Genomic DNA, 20,952 nt, shown 5'->3' with positions numbered 1-20,952 from the left:
CCGATACCTCCGGTTGGAACTCCAACTTATGAGCTCTATAGTAAGCACGGGTTAGGTCCGATTACCTTTAATGAATATTGGATTCGCTATACTAAAAAGGATGGTGTCCTTAGTTGGCCACCTCATGGTAGTTTCGAGACCCCGATTTTAGATAACCTTGAGACTAAATTGTTTAAGAGAAAATCAAGGCCGGCCATGTTTGATGCTTTTCGGTTGTGGCGTAAAGAAGCCAAACAAAAAGAAATCAGACTGTTCAAACGTAATCAGAGAGATGGAGTTGCTACCACGGTAAGAAAAGCAGAGCAGTTTCAGCGAGATAAGGAGGAAAAGGAAAAGGAAGTTTTCGATAGACTTCAGCGCATGTCTGTAGATAAATGTTATCCCGCTTTACCAACGGAGTCGGATAAGAAGGAGGAATCAGTTGAGGATCCTTTACTATCCTATCTTTTGAAGTCACCACCTCCGTACGCACAGGGTACCACAGCTTCTGTGGTTCCTCCTGTACCTGCTCCTGTACCTGTTCCTCAACCTGTTCCCGTTCTTCCGACTGTTCCTGCACCCTTGCCTACTTCTGTTCCTACTGCTCCTCTGCTTGTACTTCCTCATACTCCTGCTCCCGCTGCTGCTCCTGTTCTACTTACTTCTGCTGTTTCTTCTGTTCCCGATTCTTCTCTTGTTAGTCCCCTAAGTTATACTTCTCCATCTACCCGACGTCGTACTCCCTTAGTTGCTGCTAACTTTTTCAATTCTCTTGGACCTATTTCTGAGTCCGCTGGTTCGGACGGTCCTCAAAGGCGTAGTCAGCTTCCCGATAATAGGGAACGTGCCGCACTGTATAATATGGCGATGGCTTGGATGAAATACCCCATTAGGAATCCTCCACGTTCGGTATTGAATACGTTTTGTCAATTCAATATACCGACACAAAGATACGTTTTTGAGGAAATGTGCAAGGTTTTACGTGACCAAATATCGGCTGATGCATCTGACGATGTATTGACTGCTTTGACTAATCTACAGCTCCAGTTTTCGAGCGGAATGATAGTAGATTCTAATGTTCGACGCGCTGTTGAGCAGTTGTTATCTTTTCGTCCCTCTATAATGCCTCGAGCGTTATTCGTAGAAGACATTGAGGGGCCGCTAGAAGCACCTGGTCAGTATCCCATGCGCGAAGTACCGCCGGTGTATATGCCTGGTGATCCACAGGCTGTTCCTATTATTCCGCCACATTTTCATAGAGTGTGGATCCATCTTCCATGGAAACGATCAGAAGTTTTGCAGGTGAAGCAATCTTTGCCTGACCCTCGCAAAAACCCTGCAGGGTATTATAAAGAATTATCGCAGCTCGTAGATGCTACGATAATGAATCTTGCCGATATCGATATGCTGTTTGGCAATGTCGTACCGCAACCGGTATGGGCAAAGATTCGTCAGGAAAATCATGCAAACGAATTAGGTGGTGATTGGGCTGCTCTTATAGCGGCTGATGGTTTGCAAGTTGGTGGTGCTAAACCTGAACAGTTGATTGCTAATCTCCCTCAGAGAATAATTACCCTAATGAAAACACTTATGCCAGCTATGAAGGTGAATTGGGATGAGTTGTCCGCTTGCAAACATAAGAGGGACGAGAGTGTCTCTGATTTCTTTACGAGATTTGAGGAGGCATTCATCGATCATAGTGGTCAGGATATGGGTACCGAGGGTGGTCAGAGGTTGTTTGTGGACAAATTTGTCTCTAACTTGTTGCCTGACTTGAGCAACAAATTAAAAAATTCTGAGAGTGCGTGGGCTGTCTCTACTTCTGCTCAAATATTGGCTACGGCACAGTATTATGAGAATAGGGAGAAAGAAGAAAATGATTGCGCCGATAAAAAGACGAAAGAACTCAAAACTAAAGTGTTGTTGCAGCAGGCGTATCCTCCGCGTTTGAATCAGAATGATTCGCAACAGCGTAATCGATCGCAGTCTCAGTCTAATAGATCGCAATTTCGAAATGACTCCTCTTCGCAGAGATCTTCGTTGGGGTACAACCAGTGTGCCTATTGTAGAAATGAGGGTCATTTGAAATTTGATTGTCCAGTCTTACGTGATCGAAATAGTGGCAGTGCATCTAGAGGAGGTTGTAGTGGTCTGCAACAGGCATCACGTGGTAGGGGTCGGGGTCCTCAAAACGATCGTTCAGATAATTCATCAGATTCAAACAATTGTTTTGATCAACGTGGATCATCGCAAGGAAGATCTGCGCAGTACAATGTAGATGATTATTACGTTGATCAGGGAACTGACGACGGTAATTACTAGGACAGCCATAGACAAGGAGAGGGAGTAGTATCAGTTCCGGTTGATCAGAGAGGGCCTTACGTCGCAGTTGCCACCTCGGGCGTCGTTGAGCCTTTTCTGTTGGACACTGGTGCAGCGAAAAGTTCTATCATGCATTCGAAACTCCCTGGCGCACCTTGGTCTGGCTTAACAAATGTTTCCGTTGGATTCTCTGGCGCCCCCGTTAGCAATCCAGTTTCACGCCCTTTGCCTCTTACCATTGGGCCTCATGAGCTGCAAGCTCCTTTGATTTTGACCACTGGTTGTGGTGAAAATCTTTTGGGCCTGGATTTGCTAAAACGTCTGTATGCGTCTTTGTATTGTTCTCCTGCGGGAGTAAAGCTTACTTTGGGTGAGAGAGTTATCTCTCCAATGTACTTGTCTCTCGATAAGCTTCCACCGGAATTGAGTTCTCTTCCTACATCTTTGTGGGCAACAGGTCCCAATGACGTGGGCCTGCTTAATATCTCCCCTTATGTTGTTCACTTGAAATCTAACGTGCGACTGCCACATATTCCCCAGTATCGTATCTCTCTCGACAGTGAACGAGCATTGTTAGCGATCATCTACGATTTGATCGAGAAAGATGTCATTGAGGAGACTCGGGGAAACGTGTGCAACAGCCCTGTACTGCCCATTTTGAAACGTACTGACCCTTCAAAACCACCTGTTTATCGTTTTGTTATCGACTTACGGGAGGTGAATAAAATTGTGATTCCTCAGTTCCCTGTGGTGCCTGACATTACGGCTCTACTGACTCTGATTCCAGCTTCTGCATCTTGGTTTTCAGTGATCGATCTGAAGAATGCGTTCTTCAGCATTCCGATTGCTGAAGAGAGTAGAGACCTTTTCGGTTTCTCTCTTGGAGGCCGCAGCTTCCGGTTTAAGCGTGCTCCTCAGGGCTACTGTGAGAGTCCATCGATATACAGTCAAGCCTTGAAGGGCCAACTCGATGCATTTGTGTTGCCGGCTGGTGCAGCCTTGATCCAATACGTCGACGACCTATTGGTGGCCGCAGACACTCAGGACATTTGCAAAATTGCTACAGTGTCATTGTTGCAACATCTCTGTGACTTACATCACAAGGTGTCACCTTCTAAACTACAATATTGTTGTCAAGAAGTAACCTATCTAGGTCACTTATTGTCAAAGGAGGGAAGAAGGTTGACCCCAGAGAGAATTGCAGCGATTGCGCGAATGACTGTGCCAACGACTCAGAGAGATGTGCGTGCCTTCCTAGGTATCACGTCATACTCCAGGCAGTGTATTCCAAATTTTTCATTGCTAGCGAAACCATTGGTAGCTCTTACGTGCAAGGATGTTCCAACTCCTTTACCATGGACGGAAGAATGTCAGAAAAGTTTTTCTGAATTGCGTGACGCGTTGTGTTTGGCTCCTGTGTTAGGTACCCCTGACTACAGCAAGCCGTTTACATTATACGTTCACGAGAGGGAAGGTTGTGCGTTGAGTGTCTTGACGCAACCTTTTGGTGGTAAGCAGCGTTCATGTGCATATTTTTCCTCGACCTTGGACCCGGTAGCTAGAGCATTGCCGAGTTGTTTGAGAGCAACAGCGGCAGCTGCGGTGTCCATCCGACAATCTGCAGGATTGGTCATGGATAATATGCTTACGGTGATGGTACCGCATGCAGTTGACACTCCTTTGAATCGTACAAAAACCCAACACTTGACGAGTGCAAGTTTGTCTGGGTATGAGTTGACGCTGTTGGCAAGTCATATTCAGATAAAACGTTGTAATGTCCTGAATCCGGCGACTTTATTGCCAATTAGTATGGAATCAGATGAAGTAGCACCTCATGATTGCTACTTACGGACTGAGGAGGAAACAAAAGGTCGTGTGGACCTTAAAAACACTCCTTTGGAAGATCCCGATGGGACCTTGTATGTGGATGGTTCATGTTTTAAATTACCGAATGGTGATGTGACGACTGCGTATGCTGTGGTAACTTTGAATACTGTTGTGGAGACTGAGAGATTGAATCAGAATTCTGCCCAAGCTGCAGAGCTGATCGCTTTGACTAGAGCGTGTGTGTTGTTGAAAGGGAAACGGGTGAATGTGTTTACTGACAGCCAATATGCTTTCGGCGTCGCCCATAGCTTTGGACGATTGTGGAGAGAGAGAGGTTTTATGACATCGCATGGTACTAAGATTCAGCATGGACAGCTTGTGAATGATCTTTTGGATGCACTTACATTGCCTAAACAGGTAGCGATTGTTAAATGTAGTGCGCATCGTAAGGTGCAGATGATGTTGGTCGTGGTAATGCGTTTGCGGATGAGACTGCTAAGGAGACTGCCCGGAACCTTAGCACTAGAATGTATGTGACGAGTTCGGTAAGGTGGCCTGCAGAAACTGGTATGTGTGAGGATACTATCGAGAGTGTGAAAGCGATACAGAATGAGGCCACTGAGACTGAAAAGACGAAGTGGAAAGAGAGCACGGGAAAGTTGGATGCGAATGGTTGTTGGATTGATTTTTCGGAGCATAAGAGATGGATGTTGCCAGATGCGTATGTGCTAGCTGTTGTGACGATGGCACACGGTTTAGCACATATTAGTGCGAAAGGTATCTGCAAGTTGTTGTCCCCTGTGTGGAAGAATGACGGTATTACTAAGAGCGCTGAGAGATTGGTCAAGAATTGCATGATATGTATGATGTACAATCCTGGCAAGGGAACCCCTACACCTCCTGGCCATTTTGCTCCCCCTTCATGTCCCTTTGAGGTCATCCAGCTAGACTTCATCCATATGGAGCGATGCAATAACCTGAAATACGTTTTAGTAGTGGTTTGCACATTCTCCCGATGGATTGAAGCCTACCCTTTCAAAGACAATACTGCTCTGTCCACTGCGAAAATCCTACTGAAGGAATACTTTCCTCGGTATGGAATGCCACGGATTGTATGGTCTGATAACGGAAGTGAGTTTGTGGGGAGTGTGATGAAGAATGTGTGTAAGGGCCTTGGAATTACTCAAAAATTCCACAGGGCCAATCATCCCCAGTCAGCAGGTTTGGTTGAGGGGTATAATGGCACCCTTAAACTAAAACTAGCGAAGATTCAGGCTACGACTGGTCTTTCGTGGCCTGATGCTTTGCCTCTAGCTTTGTTGTCAACAAGGGCGACTGTACACTCCCGAGTAGGGCTCAGTCCCTATGAAATAGTGTTCGGCCGTCCTGCGAATGTTTGGGGGGTCCCTACACCGAGTGTGTTTTCTGATCTTGAATGCCCAAAGTTGATCGATTATCTTCATGATATGACTGCTAAACTGAGGTTAATTCACCAACAGGTCTTTGAAGCACTGCCGACGCAGACAGAGGGTCCAGGCCACCAGATCCAGCCCGGAGACTGGGTGGTGACGCGGAATTTTGGACGCAAAAGAAATCTTGAGCCCCACTTTACTGGACCCTACCAAGTTCTTCTCGCCACGAGGACTGCTGTCCGTTTGGAAGGTCGAAAGCACTGGGTGCATGCCACCCATACTAAAAAGGTACCTATACCTTTACAAGCGGACTTGTGGGTGAGGAAGCGCATTGCCTCGTCTGAAGCTGAAGCATTGCAGACCTTTGTACCTTTTAGCGACGCTCAGCTTGTCGGAGAATCCTCAGTGCAGCAGAACGACATTGTTAAACATTTGCCATCACAAGATTCAAGATCTGAACAATTGACTGATCAACAGAACTCTGTTCCCTCATCGGATCCATTGTTTGACGAACAGACACGTCCTGGGAGAAGCCGCTACTTTTTGCGATCTAATACCAAGGACAAATAAAAGTTTTTGTTTCTGTCCCTCGACATCTACGTTACCCCCTTCGCCAGGATCAGTCTAAACACACGTACAACAGTGATTTTTGTAAATATTGAGTTTTTTCCATATATGTGTTTTTGCTTCCACAGCTGAGAGACTTTGTACATATTTGTGAATTAGGATACCTTGCATCCAGGTGAGCCGTAGGGCAGCGCGTGTACTTCCTTCTGGTTAGTAGGTCTAGACACTAGGTCAGAGACCGTCAGTTCCTGGGAACTCCTGGGGATTGACTACTGCTACACAGAACGAAGTGCGTCAAGAAACGTTGCGGACGGTCTTAGGGGATGGCGTTTTCAAAGCTGATGGATTTGGAAGAAGCTCAGGCGCAAAGATTCAAACTGCAACAAATTACTTGTACAAAATGGTTTATGTTTCAGGTGTTCCTTTCGTTTCTAATTGTTTCCTCATTATTGGCGGGTGGGGTGTATTATATGATACAGTACTTCCTACCTTCTGCCATACCTGCTCCTACTTCTGAACCTAAATATATCTCCACTGTGTCCCCTCATTCCTTCCATATCCTACCCCAACACGAACAGGCTAGACGTGCGGAATTCAGAAATAATTCCTTCATTCAGCTCCTTCATCAGCATCAGTTAGTGGTTAATACTACTAATTGTTGGGTGTGTGGGTTAATGCCACATACCACGGATAAAGGAATTCCATATCTGGTCCTTCCTTATAGTTCCCAGGGTTCAGCTCGAGCATTACAAACAATGTTACGCAGTGCACTAGATTCCTACCCCAATCGAGAGCCACGTCCTCCGCACTTTGGTCCCGGTCCGTACCACAAGCCTTTGGCCATAGCGATCGCTGATTTAGATAGGGATATCTATGAGCCGTCGCTCATTCCAGAGGAGGAGGTGCGAGCCTATAGGGATCTGAGTGAGGCTGAGTATAGTGCGCTCGTCGGTGAAAGACAGCTTAAAAGCTCGTCTCCAATATGGATCGTACCCCACCTTGGTAATTTCTGTCTAAAAGGTCGTGGCCGAAGCCCGAGAGCTCATCTTGGAGAGAGTGCTTGCTCCGAGACGTATGTCCTGCCGATGCTCTCTTCCCCTGTGTTTCTGACTACCAAGGGTATGTACTTTGTCTGTCATGATCGTGCGTATATGTGGTTGCCCTCTGACTTTGCGGGCACGTGTTATATTGCAAATTTGTTGCCTCCGACGTTTACCGTTGATGCAGACTACCACAAGACTAGAGTTGTGAGGGGCGTGATTAGCGAAGAGGACACTGCCGGTCAAGAGGCAGGAGACTTTTTCAAGGGTTTCTTTCCGTTTTGGGGGCCTATGGTTAATAGTAGGAACCTGAGACAGTTGACTCGAGTGGTGGAATCGACAGCTAATATCACTGCCAGTGCCCTTGGTAATATCACCGCAGAACTTCAGGCGGACAGGCTTATGACGCTACAAAACCGTATGGTTTTAGACGTTGTTTTAGCAGATCGAGGTGGAGTATGTAAAGTGATCCATTCGAGCTGCTGTATTTTCATTCCAGATAACGCTCCGACTGTCTATCAAGCCATCTCAATGTTGCATAAGATCTCTGAGTCCATACACGTGGACGTAGGGGATTGGACGCTACTTGGGTGGTTTTGGGGCCTAATGTCGACTTGGGGTTGGAAAATTCTGATGATCATCGGAGTGGTTGTAGCATTTCTGTTCACGTGTTGCCTTTGTGTGCAGTGTGGTCCTGCCTTATGTGGCCTCTGTGCTACAACGTTTATGAGACAGCCGCCTGTTACCAAAGGAGCTCAGATGGATAGAATTATGTTGCAGCAACATCGAGATGGTCTGATGAATATCGAATATGATTCCGACTAGTGCTTGCCTACATGAGGGCAAAAGGAGCGTCTGAGGTTCCGTAACGATCGTAAGTGGTGTTTTTGACTCGCACGGATATGGTCGAGTCTGGTATCTATGAACCGCAAATGACGAGTTTAGTGGGTGTACGCGGTTTCGCTGTGCTAGCCTAAACCGTTCGTTTGTTTCGTGGGTTTCTCTATCTGTACCCACGGGTTCCATCTTAGATACGGCATCCATTTTGTTTCTTGCCATCAAGTAGCCAGCGAACGGACGCTGTCCGCTTCGCGACCCTGGGATTCCCAAGACTTTTGCGGAAGACATGTTTCCTTTGAAAGTGTCTTTATGATGAGGGGGATGACACTGTAAGGCAGATGGCCCCGCTCGAGGCTCATCTTGCCGTGCCGGTCTATTGTCTTAGTCATGCATCTCATTAGGCACGTCCCTTTGATGCCTGCAGCTCGTGTTTCCCGATACCACCCCTTTTACACCGTTTCCGATCTCCCCACTGTTTCTGCCTTCCTCTGCACCTGTCTCTGTTCCTTCTTCGATCTGTTTACTGCCAATTGGAATGTACTAATGGTGGGAAGATGGGTTTTTACAGTTGGGAATCACCAAATGTTTCCGTACTCATGTTCCGGGCCCTGAATACATGAAAGCAACCCCTTCTGGTGATAACGATGGGAACCAAGTTGTAAACCTTTGTGTATCATGTTAACCTATGAGAGAAATGTGTATAAAAGGAGCGACCTACAGTAGCAATTCGAATCAGGCTCCGTGAACCTACATGCTATGTACTTCTCGTGACTTCTGTGTTCCCTGCAGTAAATAAACCTCGAATCTTTGACGCCGAAGGAAGTGTCCCGTGTCTCTGTCAATTGTACGCTGTAACAGGTTACCCACGAAGGTTTCAGGTGTTGTCCCCTGGCACCGCTGGGTCTTAGAATAACCCAGTCCTTCACACCCGCCAACTATGATAGTCCAATCAAGCCCTTGCCGCAATTCCGCGCATCCATAGATCCACAATGGGGGGAAGATCCTTCTCCTACTTAGCGGCCAAAAGCTGGAATTCTCTCCCCACCCACCTCTGCCTTACACAGAACCACCTCTCCTTCAGAAAGCAACTGAAAACTTGGATATTCGATAAGTAAAGTACCCCCCCCCTCCCTCAAGCGCCTTGAGACCCTCTGGGTGAGCAGTGCGCTATACAAATTTTTAACTTGAACTTGAACTTGTGAGGTAATACCATTACTGCATTGCTGTGTTGTTACATTTGTGACTGTCCCCACCTTCTTTAGGGTCCAATAGGCCTTCAAGGGGTACCAGCAGTTTCCCAGATGATCCTGTTTTGTCTCTTCTGCTGATACGGATAATGTGTCAGATGGGTGTGGGGTGGGTGTATGGGCCAGCCATCGAGGGAGTGGCTGGCAAACCAATGATAAGCCTGGTGGACATTTTGGAACCAGGGCCAACTGTGCCATCTGAAAAATCAAGATGCAAATGTCTGTTCACAGTCAAATAAAAACATAGCTGCTACTATTATAAAGAAAGAAAAATCATGGTTGGCTGAAAAGACAGAACCAGGATTAGCAAGCTGTCAGTGAAATGCTGTACAACCTCTGATGGCACTGGCTGAAGTGCCCTCTAGCCTCCTCTATTGTATTTGCTCTCCTTTTGTCCCTCTGTGCCCGTTTTGCCTCTGTTCCCAGTCCCGCTTCCCGCTGCTGTGTCTCCCGTTTATTGTGCCTGTTCTTTGTGTCCTTGGTGTTGAGTATTGTTTGCTTTATTGTTTTTGCTCTCCTTTTGTCCCTCTGTGCCCGTTTTGCCTCTGTTCCTGGTTCCGTTTCCCGCCGCTGCGTCTCCTGTTTATTGTGCCTGTTTTTTGTGCCCCTGGTGTTGAGTATTGTTTGCTTTATTGTATTTGCTCTCCTTTTGTCCCTCCCTGTCTGTTTTGCCTCTGTTCCCAGTCCCGCTTCCCGCCGCTGTGTCTCCAGTTTATTGTGCCTGTTCTTTGTGCCCTTGGTGTTGAGTATTGTTTGCGTTATTGTATTTGCTCTCCTTTTGTCCCTCCCTGTCTGTTTTGCCTCTGTTCCCAGTCCCGCTTCCCGCTGCTGTGTCTCCAGTTTATTGTGCCTGTTCTTTGTGCCCTTGGTGTTGAGTATTGTTTGCGTTATTGTATTTGCTCTCCTTTTTTCCCTCCGTGCCCGTTTTGCCTCTGTTCCCAGTCCCGCTTCCCGCCGCTGTGTCTCTCGTTTATTGTGCCTGTTCTTTGTGCCCTTGGTGTTGAGTATTGTTTGCTTTATTGTATTTTCTCTCCTTTTGTCCCTCTGTGCCCGTTTTGCCTCTGTTCCTGGTTCCGTTTCCCGCCGCTGATTCTCCTGTTTATTGTGCCTGTTTTTTGTGCCCCTGGTGTTGAGCATTGTTTGCTTTATTGTATTTGCTCTCCTTTTGTCCCTCCGTGCCCGTTTTGCCTCTGTCTCCGATCCTGCTTCCTGCTGTGCTGTCCCCTGCGGCCCCACCCCCCCGCTCCCAATTGTCCGCTCCTATCTCCCAGCTGCTCCTCCCTACCTCCTCCCCTTCTTATGGCAGCTGCTGCACAGCCGCGCGCAGCGGGCGCACCGCTGGCGCGCCGAAGGCACAACGCTGGCCAGGGACGGACTGGAAGCCAAAACCAGCCCTCACAAAGTGCTCACCGCCCCCCCCCCCCCCAGGGGGATTTTGGGTACTGCCGAGTTCTTTGCCACGGTTGGTTTTCGGCTGATTATGTTACAGGGCAAATTTTGCAGCTATGCTGCAAAGACATCCCTGTAACAAAAACGGTCTCCTGGGGCCCCAAACCGGCCCCCTCCTGTGCGGCGCACTGGGGGATTGCCCGGTGCCCAATACGGCCAGTCCAGCCCTGCTGCTGGCATGCCAAAGGCACTCCTAAGGCAAGCGCGTCTGCTCCTGGACCGTGCCCAGCCCCAGAACCCCTGGCCCCCACGAACACCACAATGCCTGATTCCGCTACTATGCCAGCACCCACCACGCACTCAACCCTCGACGAGAACACACCTGCTACCAGTAGCAGGTAAATACAACTATGGCAACTATCCTAACATACACACCACCACTGTAAATATATCTAAAAATTCTGATAATCTTCAAGCACCATTATGTGGACTATATGAGCTTGCCAGAACCTAACGAGAAGGTGTCTGTAAAACAAGAAAAAAAAACATGCAGCACACTTATAACAGTTTGGTTACAATAGACCTAGAAATATCAAATGTCTTATCTCACAAAAGCAACCAGACATTTCAAGACATGGCTCTGTATATCGGTAATCTCTTAATATTGCATAGTAATAAAAACATATAAGCAATAGTCCTAGTCACCTCATATAAACAATAGTGCTAGTCCCCCAAATATTGTCCCAAAAATCACCTATGTTTCTCATTATTTGCTAGAACCTATGTAATGCATGCTACAATTGCCAGAGGCATTTCTGATCAATAAATTCCTTACCTAATCATAAAAATCAGTTATCTTAGAACCAAGCTACTAACAAATACCATGTCAGTGGTGGAACAAAGTAACCAATAATATCATTATATCTGTGGAGCAGAGAATCAAGCTAGTGTTGTTGACACAGCGGAAAGATCAGTGAAGGTGAACAGCTCTCATCCCATGTCACAAAAACCCCTAATCTCCCAAAAAGTATTGACTCCATATTCCACTGTCCTCCTTTCATAATCCAAGTCGCTTCACACCTTAATCCTAATCTCAGTTCACAAATCCTGCTCTCTTATCGTTTGTAACAAGATCAATTCCATGAAATTTAAAATTCAAATGCAGATTCTGGTCTCCACATTCCAATGCTTGATTTATATCAGGATATTTACAATGTCTTTGTTTTAAGGGCCTAACGTTGTTGGCGATACTCTATCTCAATGTTCTAATTGTGCTCCTAAGATATACTTTACATCAGCATAAAGTACATACAGCACATATCTTGTCTCACAGCCTATGTGTGTTTTAATCTCATATTTATCTGGATTGAAATAGCATAAATCTTTTGTTTTGTGCATCATCCCGCTGCACATACTACAATGGCTGCATTTAAAAAAGCCTCTAGTCATATCCAATAACCGCGCACTCTATGATCCCATCTTAAGATAACTTGCATCCAATTAGCAGGTCTTGCCCTTCCGAAAAGCGATACTGAGATTAGTTCAATCAATCAATCTTGTTTTGTAGATCTCAGATGCCTCTCGAGGTGCTTTGGGTTCCCTGGTATGTTGGTAGTAATTCAATTGTTTGTTGAGGTATGCAGGTCCTTCGTTGTGTAGTGCTTTGTATGTCCGGGTGAGCAGCTTGAACGGGCATCTCTTCGCAACTGATAGCCAATGGAGTTTCTTGAGGTGAGGGATGATGTGCATTTATCTGGTGCTTTCTTGCAGGTCATTCGTGTTGGCGTCAATGGTGTGCTTAACATTTCTAGGTGAAAGTCGAGGTCTCCCAAGAAAATGTGAAGGTTTGAGTCAGTGGCAATCAAGGTAATGAAGTTGGTGATTGTGTTGCAGAAGGCAGGGCAGGATCCCAGAAGACTGTCAGCGAGGGTGCCTCTGATGGTGTTTTTTCTGATTGTTCAGAGCTGGAAGTGGAGGTGTTCCATGAAGGGAGTGGAGTCGTGGTGGTTTAGTTTTCGAGATTTTCTTTGTAGATTATGGCAATGCCTCCACTGCTTCTCTTGAATCGGTCTTGATGCATGATCTTGTATCCGCCAGGGGTGGCTATGGTGATGTCCAGTGTGGATACAGGGTTCAGCCAAGTTTCTGTGGTGAAGACAGCGATCTGGGTGTGAGTTGCAATGGTATCCAAAACTTCTGTGGCATGTGTGATCGTGTGTTGATCAACATTCAGTTGTTTTTATCTGGAAGTGTGGGCACCGGCCTTGTTTGTGGGTGGGTATGACGTGTTGTGGCTGATTGGCGAGGTGTGGGTGAGGATCTCCGTGTCATAGCTGAAGTGGTAGTTCGGGTAGGAGAAAGGGCCTTCGGTGGTTCTGGGGGAGGCATCGGCACAGTTGTTGTTGTCCCGGTGTCCAGGGTTCAGGGCTCGAAGTTCGTCTGCGGTGAAACGATGGAGGTCCTTGGGAGTAGGGGTCCTAGCACTAGGTGTAATTCAGGTACTGGTCAAGTTTATATTATCTTATATGAAACTAACAGATGGTAGTGTATTCTAAGAATATTGTACAATTTACCAGGTTCAGCATTGTAACCAATCTCACTCTTATTTCCTGTCCTATGTTGTTTGCTTCTCAATGTCTGACTAAGCTGTAACTGACACACTTTATTTTGCTAGACTTCATTACCACATCCCTGTAATGCCCCCTTAAAAATCTGTACTCAATATCCCTTAAAATACTCAGATTTAGGACCATTGACAAATTGACATTCATAAGTAACCCAACGCCACTTTTCAAATTCACATATTATAGATTAGAATGGGCGATAAGAGAATTGTATCCATCTTACCCTGCGGAACAGCAGCAATTGTCTCCCTCACAACTATTGCTAACAACACCCACAGCATATCATATGGTTTCTAAACTCTATGCTAAATTACAAGAAGATATAGCGGGTACATCAGGCACTAGACAAATGAAATGATAATCTAGACACCCCATTGACGACAGTGGAATGGACATTAGCATGTACGCTTACGGGTCTGGTGACACCTAATGGTAACCTCAGAATAATACACTTTAAATATTTATACCAGGCCTATTATACACCAGAGCGACTCCATAGGTACGTGTTAAGCATGGATTCGAAATGCAAGAGATGTCAAGAGGAGCGAGCTGACTTCATCCATCTTGCATGGTGGTGTCCTAGGGCGGCAGAGTACTGGGAGAAGGTAACAAAGTTATTAAGTGATATGGTTGCTGTTCCTGTTGAATGTACAATACGCTCATGTTTGCTGGGACTGGTACCGAAGGTCAAAGCTACAAGGCGTAAGTTTTGTGCCGTTGCATTGTTAATGGCAAAACATTGTATTTCAATTGGTTGGAATGGGACAAATGCTCCTAACGTCAAACAATGGATTGTAGATCTTATATACTGCAAATATACCCTGCTGACATACAAGGAAGAACTTACAGTGAGTTTGCGGCCAAGGGACTACTGGATGTATTTGATTGAATATTTTAAAACGCATCAACGTGATTAAATGCATGTATTTTCTGTAGAGTGGAATAACTGTCCTCGGTGGCAAAGTTGTAATGTATTCAGGCTGGAGAATGGATGTTGTTGTGCAAAGGTCGATGTTCTTCTATTGTTGACTTTGTAAGTCTTGAAAATGCCAATAAATCAATTTTTTTTAAAATACTCAGATAATCTTTTTCTTTACTGCAATTCCGCCATGCTCTAATAATTTCACTCTATGGAATGGCATGTATTTGTGTCTTCCGGTGTGAACTGGTGGTATGTAGTAAGGCATTACAAAAAGGTATTTTTTCCTGTGCAAAACATGATTAACATATGTACAACTTCACATCCAAAAAAACAATATGATCATAACTATAATCAAATGTAAATTGCATATTCTGGTTCAAGTTGAAGAAATGATTTCAAAATATCTTTATCCCCTCTCCGGATCATAAAACAATTATCAATGAATCTTCCCCAATATTGAATGCGTCTGTTCCACTTGGCACCTTCTGTTTCCCAAATCCATTCTACCTCAAACAACAGCATAGAGAGGTTAGCATAGAACGGGGTGACCCTGATGCCCATTGCCGTTCCACGCAACTGTCTACATCTATCTCTAATTAAATAGGAAGATAGTATTTTCTAGTATCAAAAAATTCATTGTAGTCAACATGTGTGTATGTTCCTAACATGATAGGTAATCGAACTCTGCTCATTGGGTAGGGACACAAGCACAATATTTCTCTCCAATCCTATGAAACTAGTTCTCAGCCCTGAATTCTGCATTTAGCCTGGTACTCCCTCTTCACGGATGTACAGAGCATCTGTGCGTTGAAAGATTTGAATTGGATAAGCAAGCGGGGCTCACTTGTATCCAGTTCTGGGGAGAGCTGGCTCCTCCCAATGTCCAATTGAAGCTAAAGTTCCTCTTCAACCTTCGGTAAGACTTGAACCTCGCAGGGGGCATTACTCCTTCCTCGTAGCCACATCTACATGGCAAGCATTAGAGGGGAAACCTTGACTTGCTCCTTGTGAACTATGGGGAGAGTGTGTCTGTCTCTATCACATATCACTGGTTGTGGAACATCTGCCCGTCTTTAGTAGGAAACATGTGGTATGTTGGTCAGGCCACCTGGGTCAATGTCTTTACTCATCCAGTGTGGTTCAGATTCAGATGCAACAGTCAATAGTGTTACAACCCTGGCAGGGGATAGTGGAACCCTATCCCTAAGAGAACTTCGAATTCTCTACTGAGCAACACAATAATCATGCTAAGCACTAATCAGGAAACATGTGACTTGTGTCTCTTTCAACAAATAAAATACAAAGCTTACCAGAAGAGATGAAATGACTGCAAGCAGGTTGGCAGGTAGACTTTACAAGAGTGACATTCATTTTTATGGTACTCAAAGTGTATGCAGGTGGAAGCCATAAAAGTGGATCAAAGTAGCAAGTGATTGGCATCAGTGTTTGGGGATAGCTCAGTGAGCTGATTGCCTAGTGGTTTTGTGAGATCAAAACTCACTGCTAACTCATGTGGTGATCAACAGCACACACATTTTAGTTCTTTCAAGGTTAACTCAGGCTTCTATTCTTCTATGGGCAGCAAACTGATTATCATTTAATTGAGTAAAACTAGCACCTGCTGTAAGTGCTTTTATACTGCAGAAGGATGCTATAAACAACTGAAAAATAACAAATTATAATATTATTTGAGAATGTCTCTGGCTCAATCCTGCAATGGTTCTCTCCCTATCTGTCCAACTACCGTCAATTCATGCAAGATCCAAGAAACTTCCTGCCGCCTGCAGGAGAACCTTAGTGCCTGCCTCCTGCAGGTGAACATTAGTGTTCCTTCCTCTCACCTGTGATCGACAACCACTGCACGGATCCAGACACATAGACAGCAACAGCAAGATCCATAAATACATCAACAAAACTTAACTCTACCTCATTGGTGAAAGTCATTTAGTGACAGCAACATCCCCCTCCCCCCATCTATTTCATGTGTTTAATTTTATGTACGTTATTAGTTGGTAAACGATCATGTGACCCACTCAAAAACCACATGAACATACACATATACATATAAACTCTTCACAGGTCCATGCTGGTGAATGCATGATTAGTGCTCTAGGTACTTACTCTGCACAGTACCAGGGTGGATAGTAAAAACCTGAGAGGGCATCCCCAACAAAAACATTGAGTGTGTTTATCTGCATGACTCCTCCCACCAGGAGGTCTCCCTCCTTGTAGTAGGCTGGTTTATCGCTGCTGCTTGTCAAGGTACAGCCGGGAGTGTAAGGTGAAACTTCATATGAAGAGCAAATGATGGTGACGGAGTAAAAAGCAAACCACAGGCACATTGTGACTTTAACAAGGGTGTGATCAGAACATTGTTTGCTGGTAGTTGTTTCAATCATGATTTAGCAGCAGGAAATCTGAGCTGGTTTCTTTTGTTGCTGGTGAATGATCAATGTCTCCTGACTGGATCTCTGCCCGGTGTCGTCAGGAGTGCTCTCACCAACATCCTCGGAGCTAGAAACACAAAGAGACATGCGGGTGACTCACACAAAGGCACACAGAGGAAGGAGAGTGCCACATTCTGCTGTGTTCTCTATTCTATGGTTACCTCAAGTCCAACAAAGTCCTAAAATGTGAGGCACAATCATTGTTGTATTGCTAACCAGACAATCTTCAGCCATATAATTGACTCATGTCTGTAGCCAGACTTCTCTTCTCGTAACACCATCATTAATCTCTTGTTGGTACCCAGCCTCCTTTAGGGCCAGATAGTATCCTAATACTTTAACCAGTCTGTCTTCTATAGCTGGACTTCATCTAACCCTATCATAGAACTCTTGTTGATAAACCAAACATCCTTTACCAACAACATTGAAATCTCACATCTATTACCAGACCTCCTGTAGCTCTATCATGGAACTCTGCTGTCTCTATCCAGACCTCCTGTAGCCCTATCATTGAACTCTCCTGTCTGTGACCAGACCTCCTGTAGCCCTATCATTGAACTCTCCTGTCTCTAACCAGACCTCCTGTAGCCCTATCACTGAACTCTCCTGTCTCTAACCAGACCTTCTGTAGTCCTATCATTGAACTCTCCTGTCTGTGACCAGACCTCCTGTAGCCCTATCATTGAACTCTGCTGTCTCTAACCAGACCTCCTGTAGCCCTATCATTGAACCCTCATGTCCCTAACCAGACCTCCTGTAGCCCTATCATTGAACTCTCCTGTCTCTAACCAGACCTCCTGTAGCCCTATCATTGAACCCTCATGTCCCTAACCAGACCTCCTGTAGCCCTATCATTGAACTCTTATGTCTCTAACCAGACCTCCTGTAGCCCTATCATTGAACTCTTATGTCTCTAACCAGACCTCCTGTAGCCCTATCGTTGAACTCTTGTGTCTCTAACCAGACCTCCTGTAGCTCTATCATTGAACTCTCCTGTCTCTAACCAGACCTCCTGTATCCCTATCACTGAACTCTGCTGTCTCTAACCAGACCTCCTGTAGACCTATCACTGAACTCTGCTGTCTCTAACCAGACCTCCTGTAGCCCTATCATTGAACTCTCCTGTCTCTATCCAGACCTCCTGTAGCCCTATCATTGAACTCTGCTGTCTCTACCCAGACCTCCTGTAGACCTATCACTGAACTCTGCTGTCTCTAACCAGACCTCCTGTAGCCCTATCATTGAACTCTCCTGTCTCTATTCAGACCTCCTGTAGCCCTATCACTGAACTCTCCTGTCTCTATCCAGACCTCCTGTAGCCCTATCATTGAACCCTGCAGCCTGTTAAATTCCTGACTAAGTCATACCTAACCTGGGGGTCGTATTGTGTGGCTGAGACCACAGGCCCTATCAACAATGATATCGCCGTTTTCCATGGAACTTTGCTGGAAAACCAGCGATGTTCCATGGAAACATCGCTATTGCTGGGATAATTATCGACATTGCACTAAGCGTTGTTAATAAAGCTGTATCATGGCAATAATTATCTGTGATAGCCAGCGAGAACCATTTTGGCAGGGCAGCCAGGGATAATTATCGCTGCCACTTGGTAATATGTCCCATGTTTCTTACAAGACCTCCTGTAGTCTTATCATAGAAGATTGTGTGAACTGCGGCACAGTAGAGATGGTGTTGAAATTGATAGCTTTGCGAGTGATATATATAATTTTGAATTTTATTATTTCATAGATAAGGGGCCCTACTACAGAAAGTTCCCCAGGAGTGCAACGGGCATTTGTGCCACTTTACGTGCCCCTGTGGCATAATGGTATTACATAAGGGGCTACAGATGCGTGCCCGGCCCGTATGTAATGCAATAGCACTGGCGCACATAAAGTGTCAGTGCTATCTTTAGGGGGCATTTTCTCATTTGCATGTGGGTGTGCCCCATGCAAATGAGGGAATCCAAAGGCCTCTGTACCTGCGCTGTATTACAGACGTGAAAATTACAAAAAACAATTTGATGGACAGAATGTAGATCAATGTCTTACATTCACCCCAGTACAAGGATCTGGGCCTAAATCCATCGTTTTTTGCACTCCACACCACCCTGGGTCAGATAATGGCTTCATGCAAATCAGCTCTGACCCTGTGCCCCATGGGAACAGTCCAGTCCGAACTACAACAGCCATATCTTTCCCAGACCGGAATCAAGCATCCGAGGACCGGACTGGTTTCGAGGTAATACCTCTCATCAGCCCGGCTAGCTTGACTCCAGTGGTGTGGAGGCTCTGGGACCCACGTCTGAGCTACCCCAGTACACTCAGGGAGAAAATTACAAAAAACAATTTGATGGACAGAATGTAGATCAATGTCTTACATTCACCCCAGTACAAGGTTTTGTAGTTCGGACTGGACTGTTCCCATGGGGCACAGGGTCAGAGCTGATTTGCATATCGCCATTGTCTAACCCAGGGTGGTGTGGAGTGCAAAAAAACGATGGATTAGGACCCAGATCTTTTGACTGGGTTGAATGTGTGACATTGATCCTCATTCGGTCCATCACCTGTTGTTTTTGCAAACTCGCTATAAGTGTACTGGGGATGCCCAGACGTGGGTCCCAGGCCCTCCACACCACTGGAGTCAAGCTAGCCGGGCTGATGAGAGGTGTTACCTCGAAACCGGTCCGGTCCTCGGATGCTTGATTCCGTTCTGGGAAGGACATGGCTTTTGTAGTTCGGACTGGACTGTTCCCATGGGGCACAGGGTCAGAGCTGATTTGCATATCGCCATTGTCTAACCCAGGGTGGTGTGGAGTGCAAAAAAACGATGGATTAGGACCCAGATCTTTTGACTGGGTTGAATGTGTGACATTGATCCTCATTCGGTCCATCACCTGTTGTTTTTGCAAACTCGCTATAAGTGTACTGGGGATGCCCAGACGTGGGTCCCAGGCACTCCACACCACTGGAGTCAAGCTAGCCGGGCTGATGAGAGGTGTTACCTCGAAACCGGTCCGGTCCTCGGATGCTTGATTCCGTTCTGGGAAGGACATGGCTTTTGTAGTTCGGACTGGACTGTTCCCATGGGGCACAGGGTCAGAGCTGATTTGCATATCGCCATTGTCTAACCCAGGGTGGTGTGGAGTGCAAAAAAACGATGGATTAGGACCCAGATCTTTTGACTGGGTTGAATGTGTGACATTGATCCTCATTCGGTCCATCACCTGTTGTTTTTGCAAACTCGCTATAAGTGTACTGGGGATGCCCAGACGTGGGTCCCAGGCACTCCACACCACTGGAGTCAAGCTAGCCGGGCTGATGAGAGGTGTTACCTCGAAACCGGTCCGGTCCTCGGATGCTTGATTCCGTTCTGGGAAGGACATGGCTTTTGTAGTTCGGACTGGACTGTTCCCATGGGGCACAGGGTCAGAGCTGATTTGCATATCGCCATTGTCTAACCCAGGGTGGTGTGGAGTGCAAAAAAACGATGGATTAGGACCCAGATCTTTTGACTGGGTTGAATGCGTGACATTGATCCTCATTCGGTCCATCACCTGTTGTTTTTGCAAACTCGCTATAAGTGTACTGGGGATGCCCAGACGTGGGTCCCAGGCACTCCACACCACTGGAGTCAAGCTAGCCGGGCTGATGAGAGGTGTTACCTCGAAACCGGTCCGGTCCTCGGATGCTTGATTCCGTTCTGGGAAGGACATGGCTTTTGTAGTTCGGACTGGACTGTTCCCATGGGGCACAGGGTCAGAGCTGATTTGCATATCGCCATTGTCTAACCCAGGGTGGTGTGGAGTGCAAAAAAACGATGGATTAGGACCCAGATCTTTTGACTGGGTTGAATGCGTGACATTGATCCTCATTCGGTCCATCACCTGTTGTTTTTGCAAACTCGCTATAAGTGTACTGGGGATGCCCAGACGTGGGTCCCAGGCACTCCACACCACTGGAGTCAAGCTAGCCGGGTTGATGAGAGGTGTTACCTCGAAACCGGTCCGGTCCTCGGATGCTTGATTCCGTTCTGGGAAGGACATGGCTTTTGTAGTTCGGACTGGACTGTTCCCATGGGGCACAGGGTCAGAGCTGATTTGCATATCGCCATTGTCTAACCCAGGGTGGTGTGGAGTGCAAAAAAACGATGGATTAGGACCCAGATCTTTTGACTGGGTTGAATGTGTGACATTGATCCTCATTCGGTCCATCACCTGTTGTTTTTGCAAACTCGCTATAAGTGTACTGGGGATGCCCAGACGTGGGTCCCAGGCACTCCACACCACTGGAGTCAAGCTAGCCGGGCTGATGAGAGGTGTTACCTCGAAACCGGT

This window comes from Lissotriton vulgaris, chromosome 4_1 (genome assembly GCF_964263255.1).
Source record: "Lissotriton vulgaris chromosome 4_1, aLisVul1.2, whole genome shotgun sequence".
Taxonomy (NCBI): domain Eukaryota; kingdom Metazoa; phylum Chordata; class Amphibia; order Caudata; family Salamandridae; genus Lissotriton; species Lissotriton vulgaris.
This window is presented reverse-complemented; position numbering follows the sequence as displayed.